At 40.5% G+C, this 18433-nt stretch overlaps 1 long non-coding RNA gene across 1 annotated transcript in view; it reads right to left on the bottom strand.

Moving 5' to 3' along the window:
- The window catches only part of LOC125135300 (uncharacterized), a 38806-nt gene extending 20824 nt beyond the window's left edge, over positions 1–17982 (bottom strand). The window contains exons 1-2 of the long non-coding RNA XR_007136941.1: positions 15526–17982; positions 13138–13261 (exon numbers count right to left, since the gene is read on the bottom strand). This is a non-coding gene — a long non-coding RNA (uncharacterized LOC125135300). The remainder of the gene's footprint in view (positions 1–13137; positions 13262–15525) is intronic.
- Positions 17983–18433: the final 451 nt, after the last annotated feature.

Genomic DNA, 18433 nt, shown 5'->3' with positions numbered 1-18433 from the left:
TGTAATTGTAATGTATACATATAAGGATAACCTGACCCCCTTGCTGTACAGTGGGAAAATAAAAATAAAAATAAAAATAAAAAAAAAACCCAAGGATGTGACTGAGGAATCCAGATCAAGGACAGGCTTCTTTGTTCTGGAGATTTCTGAGGTCATGGATGTAAGACTTGATATTCCTGTTGCCAGTCCTCTGAGGAAATGTGGGTTTTAGTGTGTGTGTGGGTGGGTATGTGGGTGTGGGTGTGGTGGGGATTTCTGCCCTCTGTGTGTAGTAACACTGGGTGGGGAAAAACATCCTTCCCTCTTCTAGGACCCAATGGAGGACAATCCAGGCAATACTGAGGGCGATGGAAACTAGTCCAAATCTGAGTCCCTACACTCCCAGCAGAGACAAGGAGGCAAGCCAAGTGGAGGACTGGTCCCAGCCTGAGTCAGCCTTCTGGCATTCATGGACTTATTACAGAGAGGAATCTGGGGAAGGGGAAAAAAAAGTTTTTTTCCTGTGTGTGTGTGTGTGTGTGTGGTTAGTTTTAATGTTAAAAGGAATGTATTAAATTTTAGACCCCTATTTGGTAGAAGTGACACATATTCATGATATACAGACGGTGTAGCACAAGAAGGGCGCTCGATATCTGTGGAACAAATGAATGTCTGGATGAACGAAAAGTGGATGAATTCTGAGTAACACTGCATTAGAAGATAAGGATTCTGCTTTTAAACATACATGTGAAAAGCAGTAAGCTTGTTCGCATTAGAAGTCTGGTTAGCTCAGATGGCCAAAGAGCCTGAGCATACCTACTCTGGCCAGATCCTTGCAGGTTCCTCAGGGACTATCAGTCAGTAAGGGCTACAGGCCACTGGCAAGAGGAGAGCAGGGGAAGAAAAAAGGATAGAAACATCCAAATTGCAAATGATGTACACTTTAACATCTTTGTCTTTGGCGTTTTCTTTCTATTACGGTTCCACAAGGTCAAAGAAAAATTTTAATTATTTAAAGCTGCAAAGTAGAGTCACAACATTTGTTTCCTAACTTTTCATTTTGAAATAATTATAGGTTCACAGGAAATTGAAAAACTAGTACAGAGAGACTACTGTACTCTAGAAACTCTCTAGCATACAACAAAAAATTTTAAAATGTAAAATACAGTTAAATATTTGGGGGCCACTTTATTCCATTTAATTGTTTTTCTGAAATGCTGATTACTTTAAAACTTAGGATCCAACAGACATAACTGATCATAATCAAAATGGCATCTCAGACACACTTCTAATTAAAGAATCAAGTTGGCATCAAGAAAAGGCATTGCTCTCTCTCTTTCAGACGATAAGCTTTCAGAAAGAGGCCACTCAATAGGAAAGTTACAGGTCTAAGGGATTGTATTTACAGTGTCTCAAAAAATCGGAGTCCTCTGTTAAACTATTAGCTGCCTGGTTTTCTGGAAAGCAACCAGTAGAGGGCACTCTAGGCTTCAAAGACTGCAGAAAATGCTCCAGGATCCCTCCAGAAGCCTTAATCTTTATCTTCTGAAAGATGCTTTCATCTTATTGCTTGCCTACTGGATGACTACAGAGTAGTTTGTTGTTGTTGCTGATTGGTTTTTTAGTGATGAAAATAAAAAATTATGAATTCCCAAATAGCCATGTTAATATTATACAAATATATATATACATATATATTTTTAAATCCAACGTTCTTACATCAGTGTTCCCCAGTTATTCAAAGTGATCTTTGACTCTGTCACTTAATGACACAGGGTTCTGGGAGATAATGATTGTCAGGATTTCATAACTCTGAACACTCTTGCCTGAATCCACACACATTGCCTGAACTTAAATATGATGCAGATCTTTTCTACACTAGCCTTTAATTAAAGGCTAATTAACCTATAACCCATAAAGCACTGACATTGCTGAGCAGTTTGGCAGTTTGGCAGGAGAGCAAAGCACACCCTTTTTTCACCTTTTATAAACAGTGTACAAAATAGGATTATAATTTCCCCATGAACATGCCCAGAACCTCATCGGAAATAAACCAGTGTGTGCTTTAGATGCATCAAAGTTCCTCTGGAAGTGCGAGGAAAACCAGTGTTTGCCAAAGACCTAGTGTATATCAGGCGCTTGCTAGATGTTTCCCTCTCATGATCCCATTTCAGGCTCCTACTGTCATGCCTACTTTACTGCTGGGAAACAAAATTGCTCAAGGACATCCAGCAAGCTAGTGGCCAGGGGAGAAGCAAACCCAGATGTTTCTGGCCCCATGCGCCTTGTACACAGAGGAGCTGCCCTGGTCTGTGTTCAGTCACTCTGCCACCTTTTCCCCTGGCACTTTCTGGGACTGTACTTCACAGTGAGGTTTGGTTTCCGTGATTCCTCGTTGTCTACACTTTGGAATTTGCCTGTTGATTGAATATACCATCTGTTGTTATGAAACTGCCTCAAACCAGGGTAATTAAGAAAGCGATCGAGCGAGAGAGCGAGCAAGCTTTTTGCTAGAACTAAATAATGGGGGTGGGGGGGCTGGGCAAGGGCAGTGAAGGGAGACTCTTATTTTTTACAGTCATTTCTGCAATGTTTGAATATTTTATGATTTGAACATTTTCACACAGTACTTTAGAAAAAAAAAAGAAACTTTCCAGGAAAATATGAAAAAACAATGTAGAAAGGGCCACCATGAAGTATATATTCTATTTTCATGATTATATTTATAGTAACTTGAAGATAAAGACCTCTTTTGAGAGAGGGAAAAAGAGGACCAAAGTTTCATTATATGGCTATTCTCCTCTCTTCATCCCTCACACCCTACACACAGAAACACAAACAAAAGCCTCTTATTGTTTCCCCTGACGGAACAACGATGACTAAGTGAATAAATCATCCAGTCACCAAAACTTCATTCCCAGTCATTTGACACCATTTAGGGAATACTATGTTGGAAATGTGCAGCTGTTCGAATCCCCACCAGCACCACCCCTTCAGATGAGAGGATCTGAGGAACAGGAAAGAAGTGGTCAATACTACAGTTTCTAAATGAACTGTGGAGGTTTCATTCAAACGGTTATGCTGTTAATCTGAAGGTGAAAAGGGTGAAAACATGTTTCTCCCTTTCCTCTCCTTAACTCAGGCACAGAATTATCTTCATAATAAATTGAGGGAAATAAGCTTAAAATTTTTAGGGTTAAATTTACAAACTATAGCCCGTTAAATTCATTCACGGTCCTGTAAACCATTTTAAAGTAAGGTTTGTACCAGGAAACTGAAGTACTATGTAGGTAAATTTTAGACACCAAAAGGGTTTAATAATCTCCCTGATGATTCAGTATCTGCTGAGAAGAGTTTGCAGCAGAGAAACCCACAATAGGAACAGTGTCACGACACTTCCCCCTTCCCTATTACTCATACGGCTTTGAAACCTTATTAGAACTGGTGCATTGTGAAAGCTCTATTTATTCTAGGTATTCTGGCAAAAATTCCCTTGTTAGGTAGCAAGAGCACCTCAAACCTCTTTTCACCTTCAGCAGTCATTATCCTATTTTCTCTTCTCTCACCACCTGGGGTGATGTACTCAGCAGTGTCTCCTATGTGGGGCAAGCTTTGTACATATATACATATATATTGTGTTATATGCGGGTTGTGAACGTGTGTACATACATGTGTGTTCGTATGTTTTCTCTTAAGAAAGCAGATTTGCCTTCTCCCTGCCTTTCTGGTTTTCTGTCTTAGTAATTCTTTAAAGTCATTGAACTACTGGCTTATAGGCTTGTTTTTTGCAAATTTTTCAAGGTAATCATACGTTAATAAGCTGAGTGGATTTGCTGCAGTCATTGTGACTATGTTTACCTATTTGATATTTTAACTTCATTTTCTTTTTTTTTTTTGTCTTTTTTTTAGGGCTGTACTTGCGGCATATGGAAGTTTCCAGGCTAGAGGTTGAATCCGAGCTGTAGCTGCCAGCCTATGCCACAGCAACGCCAGATCTGAGCCACGTCTGTAACCTACATCACAGCTCACAGCAATGCCAGATCCTTAACCCACTGAGCAAGGCCAGGGATCAAACCTGAGTCAGGCTCATTACTAGTCGGGTTCATTACCGCTGAGCCACAATGGGAACTCCTTCATGGCAAATATGCTTGTCACAGAGTTTAATTCATCAAGTTAGGTGGGCTTTTTTTTTTTTTTTTTTGGTCTTCTTAGGGCTTCACCTGAGGCTTATGGAAGTTCCCAGGCTACAGGTTGAATCGGAGCTATAGCCACTGGCCACAGGCACAGCCTTACCAGATCCAAGCTGCGTCTACAACCTACACCACAGTTCATGGCAACTCCGGATCCTTAACCCACTGAGAAAGGTTGGGGATTGAACCTATGTCCTCATGGATACTAGTCAAATTCGTTTCTGCCGAGGATGGCCTCTTATTTTTAATAGTATGAGAATTTATTATTTTATGTAACAAGAAGTCCAGAGGTGGGGTGGTTTTGGAGTTGGTTAATTCAGTGGCTCAATGTTGTCAAGGACACAGATTCTTTCCACTTGTTCCCTGGCCATCTCCGCTGAATTGGCTTTTGTCCTCCTGCTTGTCCCTTCACGGTCACCTCGGCAACTTCTCTTCCTGATGATTATTTGGGATCCTTTCTCCAATTTCCTTTCCTAAAGAGTCTTGCCTCAGGAGACCTGAGGTCTGGGGTTCTGCACCTCTAGCCTGCCCTCTACCCCTCCCATCCAGAAGGCTACCTGATCTGACTCCAGCCGGCATAGCTCTGGGTCCCAGGACCCCTCTCGTGGCCTGGTCTTGAAAATTAATTTGTACCTTGAACTAAAAACTATACACAGCTCGGGTGGGATTCACTGCTTCTCCCTCATCACTTGGGTACTCCCTCCCCTGCTTGCTCTAGGTCTCCAGCCTGCCCTCCTGCTTCTCCTCTGGCCTGGAAGTCTTCTAGGGTTCAGACTGGCCCTCCTCAGAGAACAGTGTCTCCCCTGAGCAAGTTACCAACGCTGTGTCTTCCCCTCTCACTCCTCTGTAGTGACTTTCTTCACCTCACCTAGGGAGAGATTGAGGTTCCTGTCTTCAGCTACAGCCTGTTGTCACCTGGATGTTCTGTCATTACTTTGACTTGAACATGCTCCAGGCTGAATGCCCCCCGATTCCTTCCCTTCCCAGACTTGTCACTGTGTGGCTGCTGTTAACATTCATTATTCTATTGAAATATGGTTAAAGCAAAGAACTGAAAAATAATGGGATTATATTCAGTACAAGACACCTTTTTTAAAAGTACGTGGATCAAAAATGAAAATGAGGAGTTCCCATTGCGGCGCAGCGGAAACGAATCTGACTAGGAACGATGAGGTTGCAGGTTTGATCCCTGGCCTCGCTCAGTGGGTTAAGGATCCAGCGTGGCTGTGAGCTGTGGTATAGGTTGCAGACGCGGCTTGGATCTGGCGTTGCTGTGGCTCTGGCGTAGGCTGGCGGCTACAGCTCTGATTAGACCCCTAGCCTGGGAACTTCCATGTGCCACAAATGTGGACCCAAAAAGAAAAAAAAAAAAGATGAAAAATTGCTGCATTTAGTTTTGAGGCTCACTGATGTAAATAAAAATGAAGAAAACAACAGCCCTGGCTCCAAAGGGAGATGGTCTGGATTTCAGAGTGACTGGGTGAGACATCATAATTAATGTGTGATTTTTTTTCTCCTTTTTTTCCTTTTTGAAGTCTAGATTAAAAGAAAAAAAATCTACAAAGGATATTGTTGGGACAACTGGGAATATTTGAACATGGACTCTATATTAGATACTAGCAGTGGGTCAACATTAGATTTCCTGAGTGAGATTCTTATTCCATGGTTGGTTACACAGGAGAAATGGGTCTTGTTCTTAGGAAATACATGCTGAAGTATTTTAGGATGAAGTGTCAGAGTGTCAATAATTAACTCTTTTGTGTATGTGTGTGTGTGTGTGTGCTTTTTAGAGCCTAACAGGAGACATACAGAGGTTCCCAGGCTAGGTGTTGAAAGGAGCTGCAGCCGCTGGCCTACACCACAACCACAGCAACTTGGGATCCGAGCCAGGTCTGTGACCTACACCACAGCTCACGGCAACACCGTGAGGTTAACACCTCACGTGGGCTAATACCACTTAACCCACTGAGCGAGGCCAGGGATTGAACCCGAGTCTTCATGGATGCTAGTCAGGTTCATTACTGCTGAGTCACAATGGGAACTCCCTACAATTAATTCTTAAATAGTTTGAAAGAAAATAAAAGATTAAAAACCAGAAGGAGAGAAAGGAAATGCAGTGAAATTCAATTGATAAATCTAAATGAACCGCATATGGTGTTCCTTGTACTACTTGTAACTTTTCTGTTTCCAATTTGTTTGAAATTTTTCAAAATAAAAAGTTGAGGAAAGGCTATGACTGGTGGAGAAATTCGCTCTTCTGATTCAAGGACTCCATGTATGGGGATATTATCATGGTTTAAATTTATATTTAGAAACTTCAGAGGTATAATCATTCAAGAAGCATATGTGATCATTGTCTATTTAAAACCAATAAGAGTTTGAACTGTGCTAATAGGTGGAAGGACTGGTTAGGAATGCTGCTTCCTGAAGGCAGGGGTTGCATCAAACGGCTCCCTGAAGGCCTCTAACATCTGGCACACAGTCCTGTTTGCTGGACTTAAGCACCAGGAAAGAATTGGGCTGCATTTCTCACTGCAGTAGCCATGCTCAGATATAGGCATGGTGGTCTGGTTCTGTCCCATGGGCTGGGTCACCGTGGGAGGTGGGAAATAATACATTGATTCTGCCAGTTCTCAGGCTTTGTTCTAGGCTTTCATATTCATCTCTTTCCACCTGCATAGCCTCCCCCTAGAGCAGGAATTATCATCTCCAGCTACAAGTGAGAAAATGAAGCTCATGTGTGATTAAATTTTAGTCAAGGAGTTCCCATCGTGGCATAGCAGAAACAAATCCAACTGGGGAACATGAGGTTGCGGGTTTAATCCCTGGCCTGGCTCGGTGGGTTAAGGATCTGGCATTGCCATGAGCTGTGGTGTAGGTCGCAGACTCGGCTCAGATCCCAAGTTGCTGTGGCTGTGGTGTAGGCTGGAGGCTGTAGCTCTGATTAGACCCCTAACCTGGGAACCTCCATATGTCATGGGTGTAGCCCTAACAAGCCTCTCTCCCCAAAAAAGTTTAGCTCAAAGTTATAAAGCTGGGTAAGTGGTAGAGCTTAGATTCCAGCAAAGACTTTACACCAGAAAAAAACCTAACAATTGCTACTAAGTTGGTCTCCCTAACTACACACACTTTTGGCTAGAACATGATGCACAAGTTTTGGATAGCTTACAAATGATCAACCTGGTTGTGGAGCCAACTTATGCCAGGGAGAAGCCAAGGTTATATAAGTCTGCCCATCAAGTAGAGGGTTATCCAGATTCCAAAGCTGCCCACTATATTGTTGACACAGGTCAACTCGAACAGTTTGGTTAAATCATTGCCTGCTTGTGAAGAGCTCTGAGCAGCTCTCCTGCAGCAGCTGCCCTTCACTACAGGAGTCCACTCATTTCTCTTCAGGCTGGTAACATTAGGGTTTTGGTTTTACTTTTCAGAAAGTGATTCAGGAATTAATTTTTTTATTTATTTTTTTCTTTTCTTGTGTGTGTCTTTTTAGGGCTGCACCTTCTGCATGTGGAAGTTCCCAGGCTAGGGGTTGAATTGGAGCTATAGCTGCCGGCCTGCACCACCACAGTCATAGCAACACCAGATCCAAGACATGTCTGTGACCTACACTAGAGCTCACAGCAATGCCGGATCCTTAACCCACTGAGCCAGGCCAGGGATCGAAAACGCATCCTCATAGAGACTAGTCAGGTTGGTTAACCACTGAGCCACTACAGGCACTCCCTGGGTAAGGTTTATTCTGAGGGGAAATAATTAATCTGCCAGGTCACTCAGCTACTGGGTGGCAGATGCAGAACTAGAATTGGAACTCAGATCTAGCTAACATCAAAGCCCATGTTATATTCTTTTTAAAAATTTTCTTTTTACAGCCACATCCACGGCAGATGGAAGTTCAAATTGGAGCTGCAGCTGCTGGCCTATGCAACAGCCACAGCAACATGGGATCCGAGCCGCATCCAACACCACAGCTTGTGGCAATGCCAGATCCTTAACCCACTGAGGGAATCCACATCCTCACAGACACTGCGTCGGGTTCTTAATCCACTGAGCCAACAATGGGAACTCCCCCAAAGTCCATGTTCTTAATTATAGCTGCCTCCTAATTATAAAATTGTGTTTATTATAAAGATATTTGGAAAATACAGAAGTCTGGAGAAGAAATAAATTCCTCTAAAATCCTGTCTATCAAAATAAATAACAAATGCTGGAGAGGATGTTGAGAAAAGGGTACCCTCCTTCACTGTTGGTGGGAATGTAAATTGGTACAACCACTATGGAAAACAGTCTGGAGGTACCTCAGAAAACTAAATATAGAACTACCATATAATGCAGCAATCTCACTCCTGGACATATATCTGGACAAAACTTTCATTGAAAAAGATACATGCACCCCTATATTCACTGCAGCACTATTCACAATAGCCAAGACATGGAAACAACATAATGTCCATTAACAGATAAGTGGATTAAGAAGATGTGGTATATATACACACTGGAATAGTACTCAACCATAAAAAAGAACAAAATAATGCCATCTTCAGCAAACATGGATTGAACTAGAGACTCTTATACTAAGTGAAGTAAGTCAGAAAGAAAAAGACAAATATCATATGATATCACTTATATCTGGAATCTAATATACAGCACAAATGAACTTAGCTACAGAAAAGAAAGAAATCCATAGACATGGAGAACAGACTTGTGTTTGCCAAGGGGCAAGGGGAGGGAGTGGGACAGACTGGACTGGGAGTTTGGGGTTGGTAGATGCAAACTATTGCATTTGGAGTGAATAAGTAATGAGATCCTGCTGTATAGCACAGGGAACTATGGTCACTTGTGATGGAACATGACGGGGGATAATTTGAGAAAAATAATGTGTGTATGTGTGTGTGTGTGTGTGTGTGTGTGTGTATGCATGACTGGATCACTTTGATGTACAGCAGAAATTGACAGAACATTGTAAATAAACTATAATAAAAATTTTTTAGGCGTTCCCATTGTGGCTCAGCAGTTGACGAACCTGACTAGCACCCATGAGGATGTGGGTTTGATCCCTGGCCTCGCTCAGCAGGTTAAGGATCCGGCATTGCTGTGAGCTGTGGTGTAGGATGCAGACGCGGCTTGGACCCTGCGTTGCTGTGGTTCTGGCGTAGGTTGGTGGCTACAGCTCTGATTGGACCCCTAGCCTGGGAACCTCCATATGCCATGGGTATGGCCTTAAAAAGACAAAAATAATAAAATAAAATAAAATAAAATAAAATAAAATAAAATAAATAAAATGAAACATGAGAAAAAATTTTTTAATAAAGCAGGAGATTCTAAAATAAATAAATCACCAATAAAAATGTCTTTAACTTTTTTCTCTGCATATATACCTTTTACAGATATATATTTCCATAAAGCTATATAGTATATACTTCCATAAATATTAAGTGAAAAACAAGAAACGACTTCACTGAATAACTCTACTTTCAAAAATATGTGGGAATGATAAATAAATAGAACTCTTTCCACATTCTTTTCTTTTCCTTTTTTTTGGGCTGCGCCTACAGCATATACAAATACCCGGGCCAGGAACAGATGCCAGGCGATTGTAGCAACTCAAGCTGTTGCAGTGACAACACTGGATCCTTAACCTGCTGCACCAGAGAACTCCTCCACATCCTTTTTTTTTGCTTTTTTATGGATGCACTTACAGCATATAGAAGTTTCCAGGTTAGGGGTCCAATAGGAGCTGCAGCTGCCAGCCTACACCATAGCTCACAGCAATGCCAAATCCTTTAACCCACTAAAGCAAGGCCAGGGATCAAACCCACATCCTCATGGACACCAGGCAGATTCTTAATTCTCAGCCACAACAGGAACTCCCTGCATTCATTTTTTAACTTAACATTATGTAATTAAAGTTGCCTAGTATCATTACATATTACTCAGAAACATGATTTCTTTTTTTTTCTTTTTTTTCTTTTTTTATAAGGGCAGCACCTATGGCATATGGACATTCCCAGGCTAGGGGTCGAATTGGAGCTACAGCTGCCAGTCTATGCCACAGCCACAGCAACGTGGGGTCCAAGCTGTGTCTGCAACCTACACACCAGCTCTTGACAATACTGGATCTTTAGCCCAATGAGCAAGGCCAGGGATTGAACCCACATCCTCATGGATACTAGTCAGGTTCGTTTCTGCTGAGCCACAACAGGAACTCCCAGAAAGTTGATTTTGTTAATGGCTACATATTTCACTGTGTAAATTTTTAGTAATTTAACCCATATATTGATTCTTTTATTTTTAATCATAAAATTGTAGTAAACATTTACATAAGATTTTATTCTGTATATCTGAATGATCAGGTATATATTGAACTCCTACTACATATCAGCTACTGTGCTAGGCACAAGAGAGAAAATGGTGAGCAAAAGAGGCCCAGTTCCACCCTTCAGGGAGGTAGCAATCTACTGGGGGAGATTTACTTAATTCACATTAACCCACTGATCACACACAAAATTGTAAATACATAATGTGATAAAAAGGAAAGACACAAGTTGCTGGACAGTCCTAGGCTAGGGGTTCATGGAAGGTCTCTCTAAGGAAATAATATCGGGCTTGAGATCTGAGTGAAAGGTAGGAGCCAGGTGAGCAAGAAAGTTGGACAAGCATTCAAGGCAATGGGAACAGTGGATGTAAAATCCCTGTGACAGGATGCAGCACGAGGCATTTGAGGAATAGTCGGCGTAGTAAGTTTGAAGGAGCGGGTATAATCATGAAGCTGGGTTAGGAAATACCTTTTTTTCTTTTGTAAAGAACCAATTATTAAATCTTTGGGGTTTTTTTTTCTCCTTTCTTTTTGTCTTTTTTAGGGCCACACCCGCCACATATGGAGGTTCCCAGGCTAGGGGCTGAATTGGAGCTGTAGCCACTGGTCACAGCCACAGCCCAGATTCAAGCTGAGTCTGTGACCCACACCCCAGCTTACGGCAATGCCATATCCCTAACCCACTGAGCAAGGCCAGGGATCGAACCTGCATCCTCATGCTTACTAGTCAGATTCATTTCCACGAAGCTACAACAGGAACTCCACAACCTTGGTTTTAATTTCCACATATTTGTGAATTTCCTAAGTTTCTTTCCATTACTGATTTCTAATTCCACTCCATTGTGATCAGAGAACATACTTTGTTTCAATCCACTGATTCAAACTAGAAGAGCAAAGATAATTTTTAATTTATTGTTTCCCTTTAATCTTTTAGGACTTGGCATGGCACATGGCAGCAATAACTAGAAGGACCAAAGTATTACCCCAAGAAGTCACTTAACTGGTCATAGCAGAAACACAGCTTTGTAATGAGAATGATCACACTGGATCATCTGGCTGCACTGATCAGCCTTGCCCTCAGTGTTGTGGGACAACCAGATATTGTGCACACCTGACCTGATGGAGTACAAAGGACACAGCATCACCTATGAAGTATTCTTGCCAAAAATGTTTAGCCTGAATCTAACCACCTTATATATCCAACTACCAGCTTACAAGGAATAGTTGGAGCTCAAGAGGCACAACTGGCAAGCGCATGGTACTTATATAGCAGTACATGCAGAGCAATGCTGAGGAATAGAGGAACAAGGGAAATAACATTCCAAAGAAACCATCAGACAAAGTAAGAAGGTAGGATATTCTCCAGGTCACACTGAGTTTCTTCAACAAGTCAATGGCATTAAAAAAAAAAAGTGGATTTCCCTGGTGGATCAAAGGGTTAAGGATCTTGTATTGTCACTGCTGCAGCTCAGGTGGCAGCTGTGGCGTGGGTTTGATTCCTAGCCTGGGAACTTCTGCATGCTGTAAGCATGGCCAAAAAAGAAAAAGAAAGTGTTGGAGAATATTCTAGATTACAGGAGACTTATGAAGAATAAGACCAAAAGCAACATGTAGACTTTGTTGGATCATGGTTTGAACATACGAGCTGTAAATGACATTTGGGGAGAAACTGGGAAAATTTTAACATAGATCAGGTATCAGACTGTATGAAGAAGTCATTAATTTTGTTAGGTGTGATGATGGTCTCTCCCTGATGCACAGCCATGGCTCAGAATCTCAGGTCCTGGCTCTTCAAGACTTGGGCAGCAGACCTGGGTGTCCACAAGACCAAGAGTAGTCATAATCTCCCTGGATTTATCTCAGCAGTGAGAGAGAAATCACTGCTGCAGGACTAGCTCTGGATAAAAAGTGGTGGCTAAGGGTCTGATGTCTGAAGAGCATGGATGGCAGGTCTGGAATTCATAAAAATTCCAGTAAGTCTAACAGCTTCTTGGGAAGCATGTGGATTTCAGTGGAGTGAAAATTGTTCTTGAGTCTCCTAGGATCCAATGTTGTGATTGATTCTTCAAGATAAAACAATAAGTAGGGTCATGTGGTGCCCTACTTTTCACCTATTCCATGTCACTGTCCAGAAAGAAACTAACCTTTCCTGTTGGCACTTCTGGTAAAACTTCAGCTTTGGTCTGTTTTCTCTCACAGCTCCTTCCTCATGTCCACACGCAAAATGTGGGGATGTGAAAAAGCCTGCATTAGTTAATAGGATTTTTTTTCTTTTTTTTTTTAATGGCCTCACTTGCTGCTCACAGAGGGTTCCCCAGCCAGGGACTGAATCTGAGTCACAGCTGCAGCAACACTGGCTCCTTAGACCACTGTACCGGCTGGGGATTGAACCTGCACCTCTGCAGCGACCCAAGCCACTGTGTTTGGATTCTTAACCCACTTCACCACAGTAGGAACTCCCAGTAAATAAGATTTCTTATTTTGCTGTAGAATAGGCTTCCTTGAGCTGAAGTTCCTGCTACCTTAAAAAATAAGTTATGATAGTTTGAATTATCTGTTTTGTTTTCTGTTAATTTAACTATTCATAGAATTCATCACTCTAATAAAATCAACCACAGATTGGACAGTTGGATTACCAGTTTGGATGCCCACCTTCCTAGTTTCACCGACTTTGGTCCAGGAATACTGCAGACAGTAAGGTCCGTAAATCTTTATTTGGATCTTCCTTCTCTCATCTTGATGTAGAGCTTGTAGCCCCCGAGCCTACATAAAGTTTCTAAGTATGGAGAAAAAGAGGAAAGGAGGAAATTTACACTTATTGAGTAGCTATTATCAGCTAGGCATTATACTAAGTACTTCATCTATTTTCAGTCATTTAATTGGGTATGAATACAAAGTAGTAGTTGAGGGCTGACCCTAAAAAAATGAAATCAGAGGGAGGGTGGGAAGAAGCAGGGCTGTAAAACTAGTAAAATATTAACAATTATTTAATCTAAATGGAGGGTATTCAGGTACTCTGTACTATTCTTTCAACTTTTGAAACTTTTCACAATTAAAAAAAAAGAATATCCTTAAATAGTAATATCATGTGACCTAGCATATGACTGCTAGATATATAATCAAGAGAAATGAAAGTCTACATCTGCACTCAAAAAATCTTGTACAAAAATGTTCATAGCCCCAAATATTCATGATAGCCAAAAAGCAGAAAAAACCTAAAAGAGGAAACAACCCAAAAGTTGATGAATGAATAAACAAAAGTGGTATATCCATACCACTTTATTTAGCAATAAAGAGGAATGATTTTCTGATTTACACAGCAACATGGATCAATTTTTAGACTATTTTGCTAAGTGAAAGAAGCCAATCATAAAAACCATATATTTTATGATTCTTTTTACATAAAATGTTTAGAATAGGTACATCTATAGAAATACAAAGTAGATCCGTGGCTACCTAGGGCTGGGAGGAGGGGATTGGGGGTAGAGTACATGTTAATGGGTATGAAATTTCTTTTGGGAAGGGATGAAAATATTTTAAAATTAGATTGTGGTGATGGCTACATAAATAACTGTGAACATACTAAAAACCACTGAAGTTTACACTTTAAGTGGGTAAATTGTAAGACATATGGATTATATATCAATAAAGCTGCTTAAAAAGGAAAATAAAGAATGACAAGTCTGAAGTCGAGACTGTCTGGGTTTGAATCTTGTCTCTACTGCTTTCTTTGACAGATAACCTTGGGCAACAGTTCTACAGGCTACAGTTTCTAATTTGTAAATAGAGAAGTAGTAGCACCACTATCAGACTTGTTTGGGGGGATGATCTATGAGATAATCTACATGAAGTACCCAAAGTAAATGCTCAATACATATTAGCTATTTTCAATATTACCGATTATCCAACAACTCTAGAGAATGGTACTATTCCTATTTTTCAGATTAGGACTCTGAGGCCCCCAAAAGTTAATATTTTCCTATGGTCATGCATCTAACAGAAAGTAACTATGGGCATTCTGATGACACATGACTGCAAAAGCCAGGCTTTTCCACTATGCAATTTTGCCTGCCAGAATAGATGTATCTTTTGTGGTATGATGTGCATTTATAGAAAGTGCTTTAAGAATCAATCATGTAACATAGGAGAAATCAATATGGTTAAAAAAACACTTCTAATTTTGACATAGTCTTTTATGCCAAGGTGATATTATTTATTTAATATTCCCCAAACTTCTCTAGCTTGATCATCTGACATAAAGGGGATCGACAATTTGACTTTGTGAAAAACAAGCAGACTTTCCCTCCATTCATGTGGTATTTCTGAATGGCCTTGGGCTATTTTTACAGCCAGGTTAATGGAATTAATAACGTATTATCTAAGCACAGCACCAAATTCTTTCCACCTTGTGTTACAACTCTTGACATATTTCTTCTCTTCCCTTCTCAGCCAAGCTCTTTTAGGGAAGTTAAAGATTTTTAAACATAGAATGTATTTAGTAAATTGTTTTTGAATGAATGAATAAGTGAATGAACAAGTACATGGCAGCCACATCCTTCAGCAGTCATTGGGTCTAATGTGGCAATAGATTTTCCTACAGATTGGGTACTTTATATTAAGGACCAGATGAAGAATAAAATTTACAACTGAGTTAAGGTTCTCCTCACCCCAGAATTGGGCAAAAAGCCATTAATAACTCTTACTGATTAAGCTATAAATTCAAGTACCACTTATTTTCAGAAGGTACTAAAACTTCCCATTTAATTATCACCCTCTCTACCCTACTCCCAAAACCAAATACACATACACAGCTGGGATTTTCCTGCTTCTTCCTTAAACTTGCTAGACAATGTCTAAGGTTAACAACCTATTACAGGATATACTTGAATGGCATAAGTGATCCACACTGTGGAAGGCCTTCCAGCTACCACAGGAAACAAGCCTTCCAACTACCACAGAGTGAGTACTTAAAGACCCATGTCTAGCCTGCTACAGCAATTAGCACTGAGTTTTAAGCCTCCCTAGGGGGAAATTACATACCTGGCACATATGTGTCTGGCACATATTAAGCATTCAGTAAAGGTCTGCTGCCTGAATGACAGAAATTGTCCACTTTTCTTTGGTTCCTATTCATATCGCCCACATTTTAGATTAGAATTCTCATTTTTCCAGGTACAAATTTGAGTTCCTCTGTGTGGGCTATGGGCAATGCTGTAGATGAGAAAAATATGAGGAGATTTGAAAATCACTCCCTTTAGAGAAAGAGGAAAGTAAAGAGTTTTGTGGAAAACCAAAGTCCTTTCTGTTAAATTATTCTCTTGGGTTTGAGCTCTGTGCCAGTCAATTCAGTTCTCTTTATTCTGTGGTCATGATACAGACCCAAATCTGACCAGTATTTTGTTAATAACTGTCCTCCAAGAGGGGAGAGGAGGCAAAGCAAGAGATATATTCACTCCCAATTTTGAAAAAACAAACAAAACCCCTCAAAGCACAGGTCCTACTAAGTAAGAGTAAGTGATGTCCTCTTTGAAAACAGGGGGTAGTGATTGAACGCACTCAAAAACTGTGAAAATTATCGTCTCCCTGACAATTCCCTGACCACAGGCAAAATAAATATCCAGAGATTAAATGTAAAATCTGGAAACACAGGACCACTTAGATCTTCCACAGTTCACATGAATTTTCACTTAATAATCTTTTAATTTAAATGCTTTCTATGTATCAGGGAACTATTTTAGGTATTAGAGCTCCAAAGTTGGGGCTGAAAAGAATGTGAAGCATGAAGAACATCGGGAGATATTCAGAGGAGGAAGTTGCAAGAAATAATATTGGCAGAAACCTTCTCTCAATCCTACAAGTCAGCCCCATAGAGTAGGGGCTATTCTTTCTCTTCCTTGACAGGTAAGCTTTTTGAAAGAATAGTCTGCACCTAGACTACAATACAGAATTAAGAATAAGCATTTAGAAATTTGAATAGCAATGTGACATGGCCATGACATTCAAGCCTGTCATCAGTGGACCTGTCTTGAGAGAGTCTAGATCAGTTTGGCTGTCATCCAGTTCTTAGGGTACCTAACATATGGTGTAAGTGGCACGCCAGACATGCATGGCAGGACTGCGGTCAGTTTTCAACAGATTGGAAACTACAGATACTGTTTCACCACATTCATTTGAAAAGCACCGGTCTATACCACACTGTCTTCACCTCATCTCTTATTCACTCTTCAGGCCATTTCATTCTGGCATCTGCCCACCTCACTCTGCTGAAAATGCCATAGGAAAGGTCACTCACCTCCTGCTTAAGTTTGCTGGATTCTTTTTGGTCATCGTCTATGACATCTCCACAGTACTGACATCCTTTGCTTCTTTAATGTTACGGAAATGTTCTTCTCCTACCTCTCTGACAGCTCCTTCTCTGTCTTCTTTCCGGGGCTTTGCTTCTTCTTCACTACTCCTTAGCCTGTTCATCTCAGGCTACACTCACACGGATTATTGCTGGGCAGTCTTATTGGTGTTCCACGCCTTCCACTATTTCCTGTTGACTTCTAAATCTCTATTTTCGGGGTTATAAACTTGATGGTACACTAACATGCTGAGAATGTTTATAAAGGAAGTTAAGTTTTAAGTTAAAAAGTAAGATAAAGAATCAATATTTTTTTGTTTACAATTGTTTTCAAAATTACACATTTAGCCCCAGAAACCATTTCTATTTCAAATGAAATCTTATGTGAAATTCTGATAGATAAAACAAGATAAAATTAGATTATTTGGTAAGGTGAACCACCCTGTTCATTCCTTTACTTCCTGGGGCTTCTTAGTAATTGCTAAACTACAGAGTTTCCTAACTAGGGGTCTTAGGACCCCCAAGTGACCCATGAAAAGAAATCAAAGGACCCACAAAAAATTACACCTTCATTTTAACTAATCACTACTTGAAACCTACCAGTTCTTTCAGTTATCAGTATAGGCCATAAACCACAGCAGTATCAACAATATCTGTGGGCTTACCACCAAAAGAAATCAGACACAAGTCATGTTATGTAGTTGCAGTATCATTTCCCTTCAACACTACATAGTATGGTAGTTATTCCTGTCCTAGACAGTATTATACAACGTGTTAAAAAAAAACAAAAACCATAAAGGTATCACAACTTTTAATTGCTATATAATAGGCATAGTACTAACTTTAAAACATTATTTTGAGGAGAGATTCTTGTGCTTGACCAGACTGCCAAAGGGATTAATGGCACAAGAAAAGTTTAAGGGCCCATGTGGAAACTCTGGGCTCCATGACAATTTACCCACATGGAACATACAGCTGCCAGATTAAGATCCCTACTTTGGCCCTAGTTCTTCTCCAAAATGACTTAATGGAAGAAGTGATTAAAAAGGCCTTTTTCTGGAGCCCCTGTTGTGGCTCAGCAGTAACAAACTCGACTAGGATCCATGAGGACATGGGTTTGATCTCCGGCCTTGCTCAGTGGGTTAAGGATCCAGCGTTGCTGTGAACTGTGGTGCAGGTTGCAGACACAGCTCATATCCGGTGTTGCTGTGGCTGTGGCGTAGGCCAGCAGCTGTAGCTCTGATTCGACCCCTAGCCTAGGAACTTCCACATGCCTCAGGTGCGGCTCTAAAGACAAAAAAGAAAAAATAAAAAGGCTTTTCTGATCTTGATGTTAAGGAGATATTCTCTGTGAAGAAAGAGCCTACTGGAACCTCATTTCAAATAATAATTATATATCTGAAGTGAAAATATCTTGATTAAAAAAAATTTTCTCTAAGTGCTGTTTAAAACTTACTTCTAGGAAATTTTTTCTCTTCTGATAGTTCCTTTTCCCTGCATTCCCTCAATGTTTATCCAAATGTTTATCATTGAATACTTTTTAGTTCACAGGTCTATACTGTCTCTGCAGCTGGATTATAACATTGCCCTTGAGAAGTTTTTTTT

This window comes from Phacochoerus africanus, chromosome 9 (genome assembly GCF_016906955.1).
Source record: "Phacochoerus africanus isolate WHEZ1 chromosome 9, ROS_Pafr_v1, whole genome shotgun sequence".
Classification (NCBI taxonomy): Eukaryota; Metazoa; Chordata; class Mammalia; order Artiodactyla; family Suidae; genus Phacochoerus; species Phacochoerus africanus.
The sequence above is the reverse complement of the archived record's forward strand: the minus strand, read 5'-3'. Positions and strand labels throughout refer to the sequence as shown.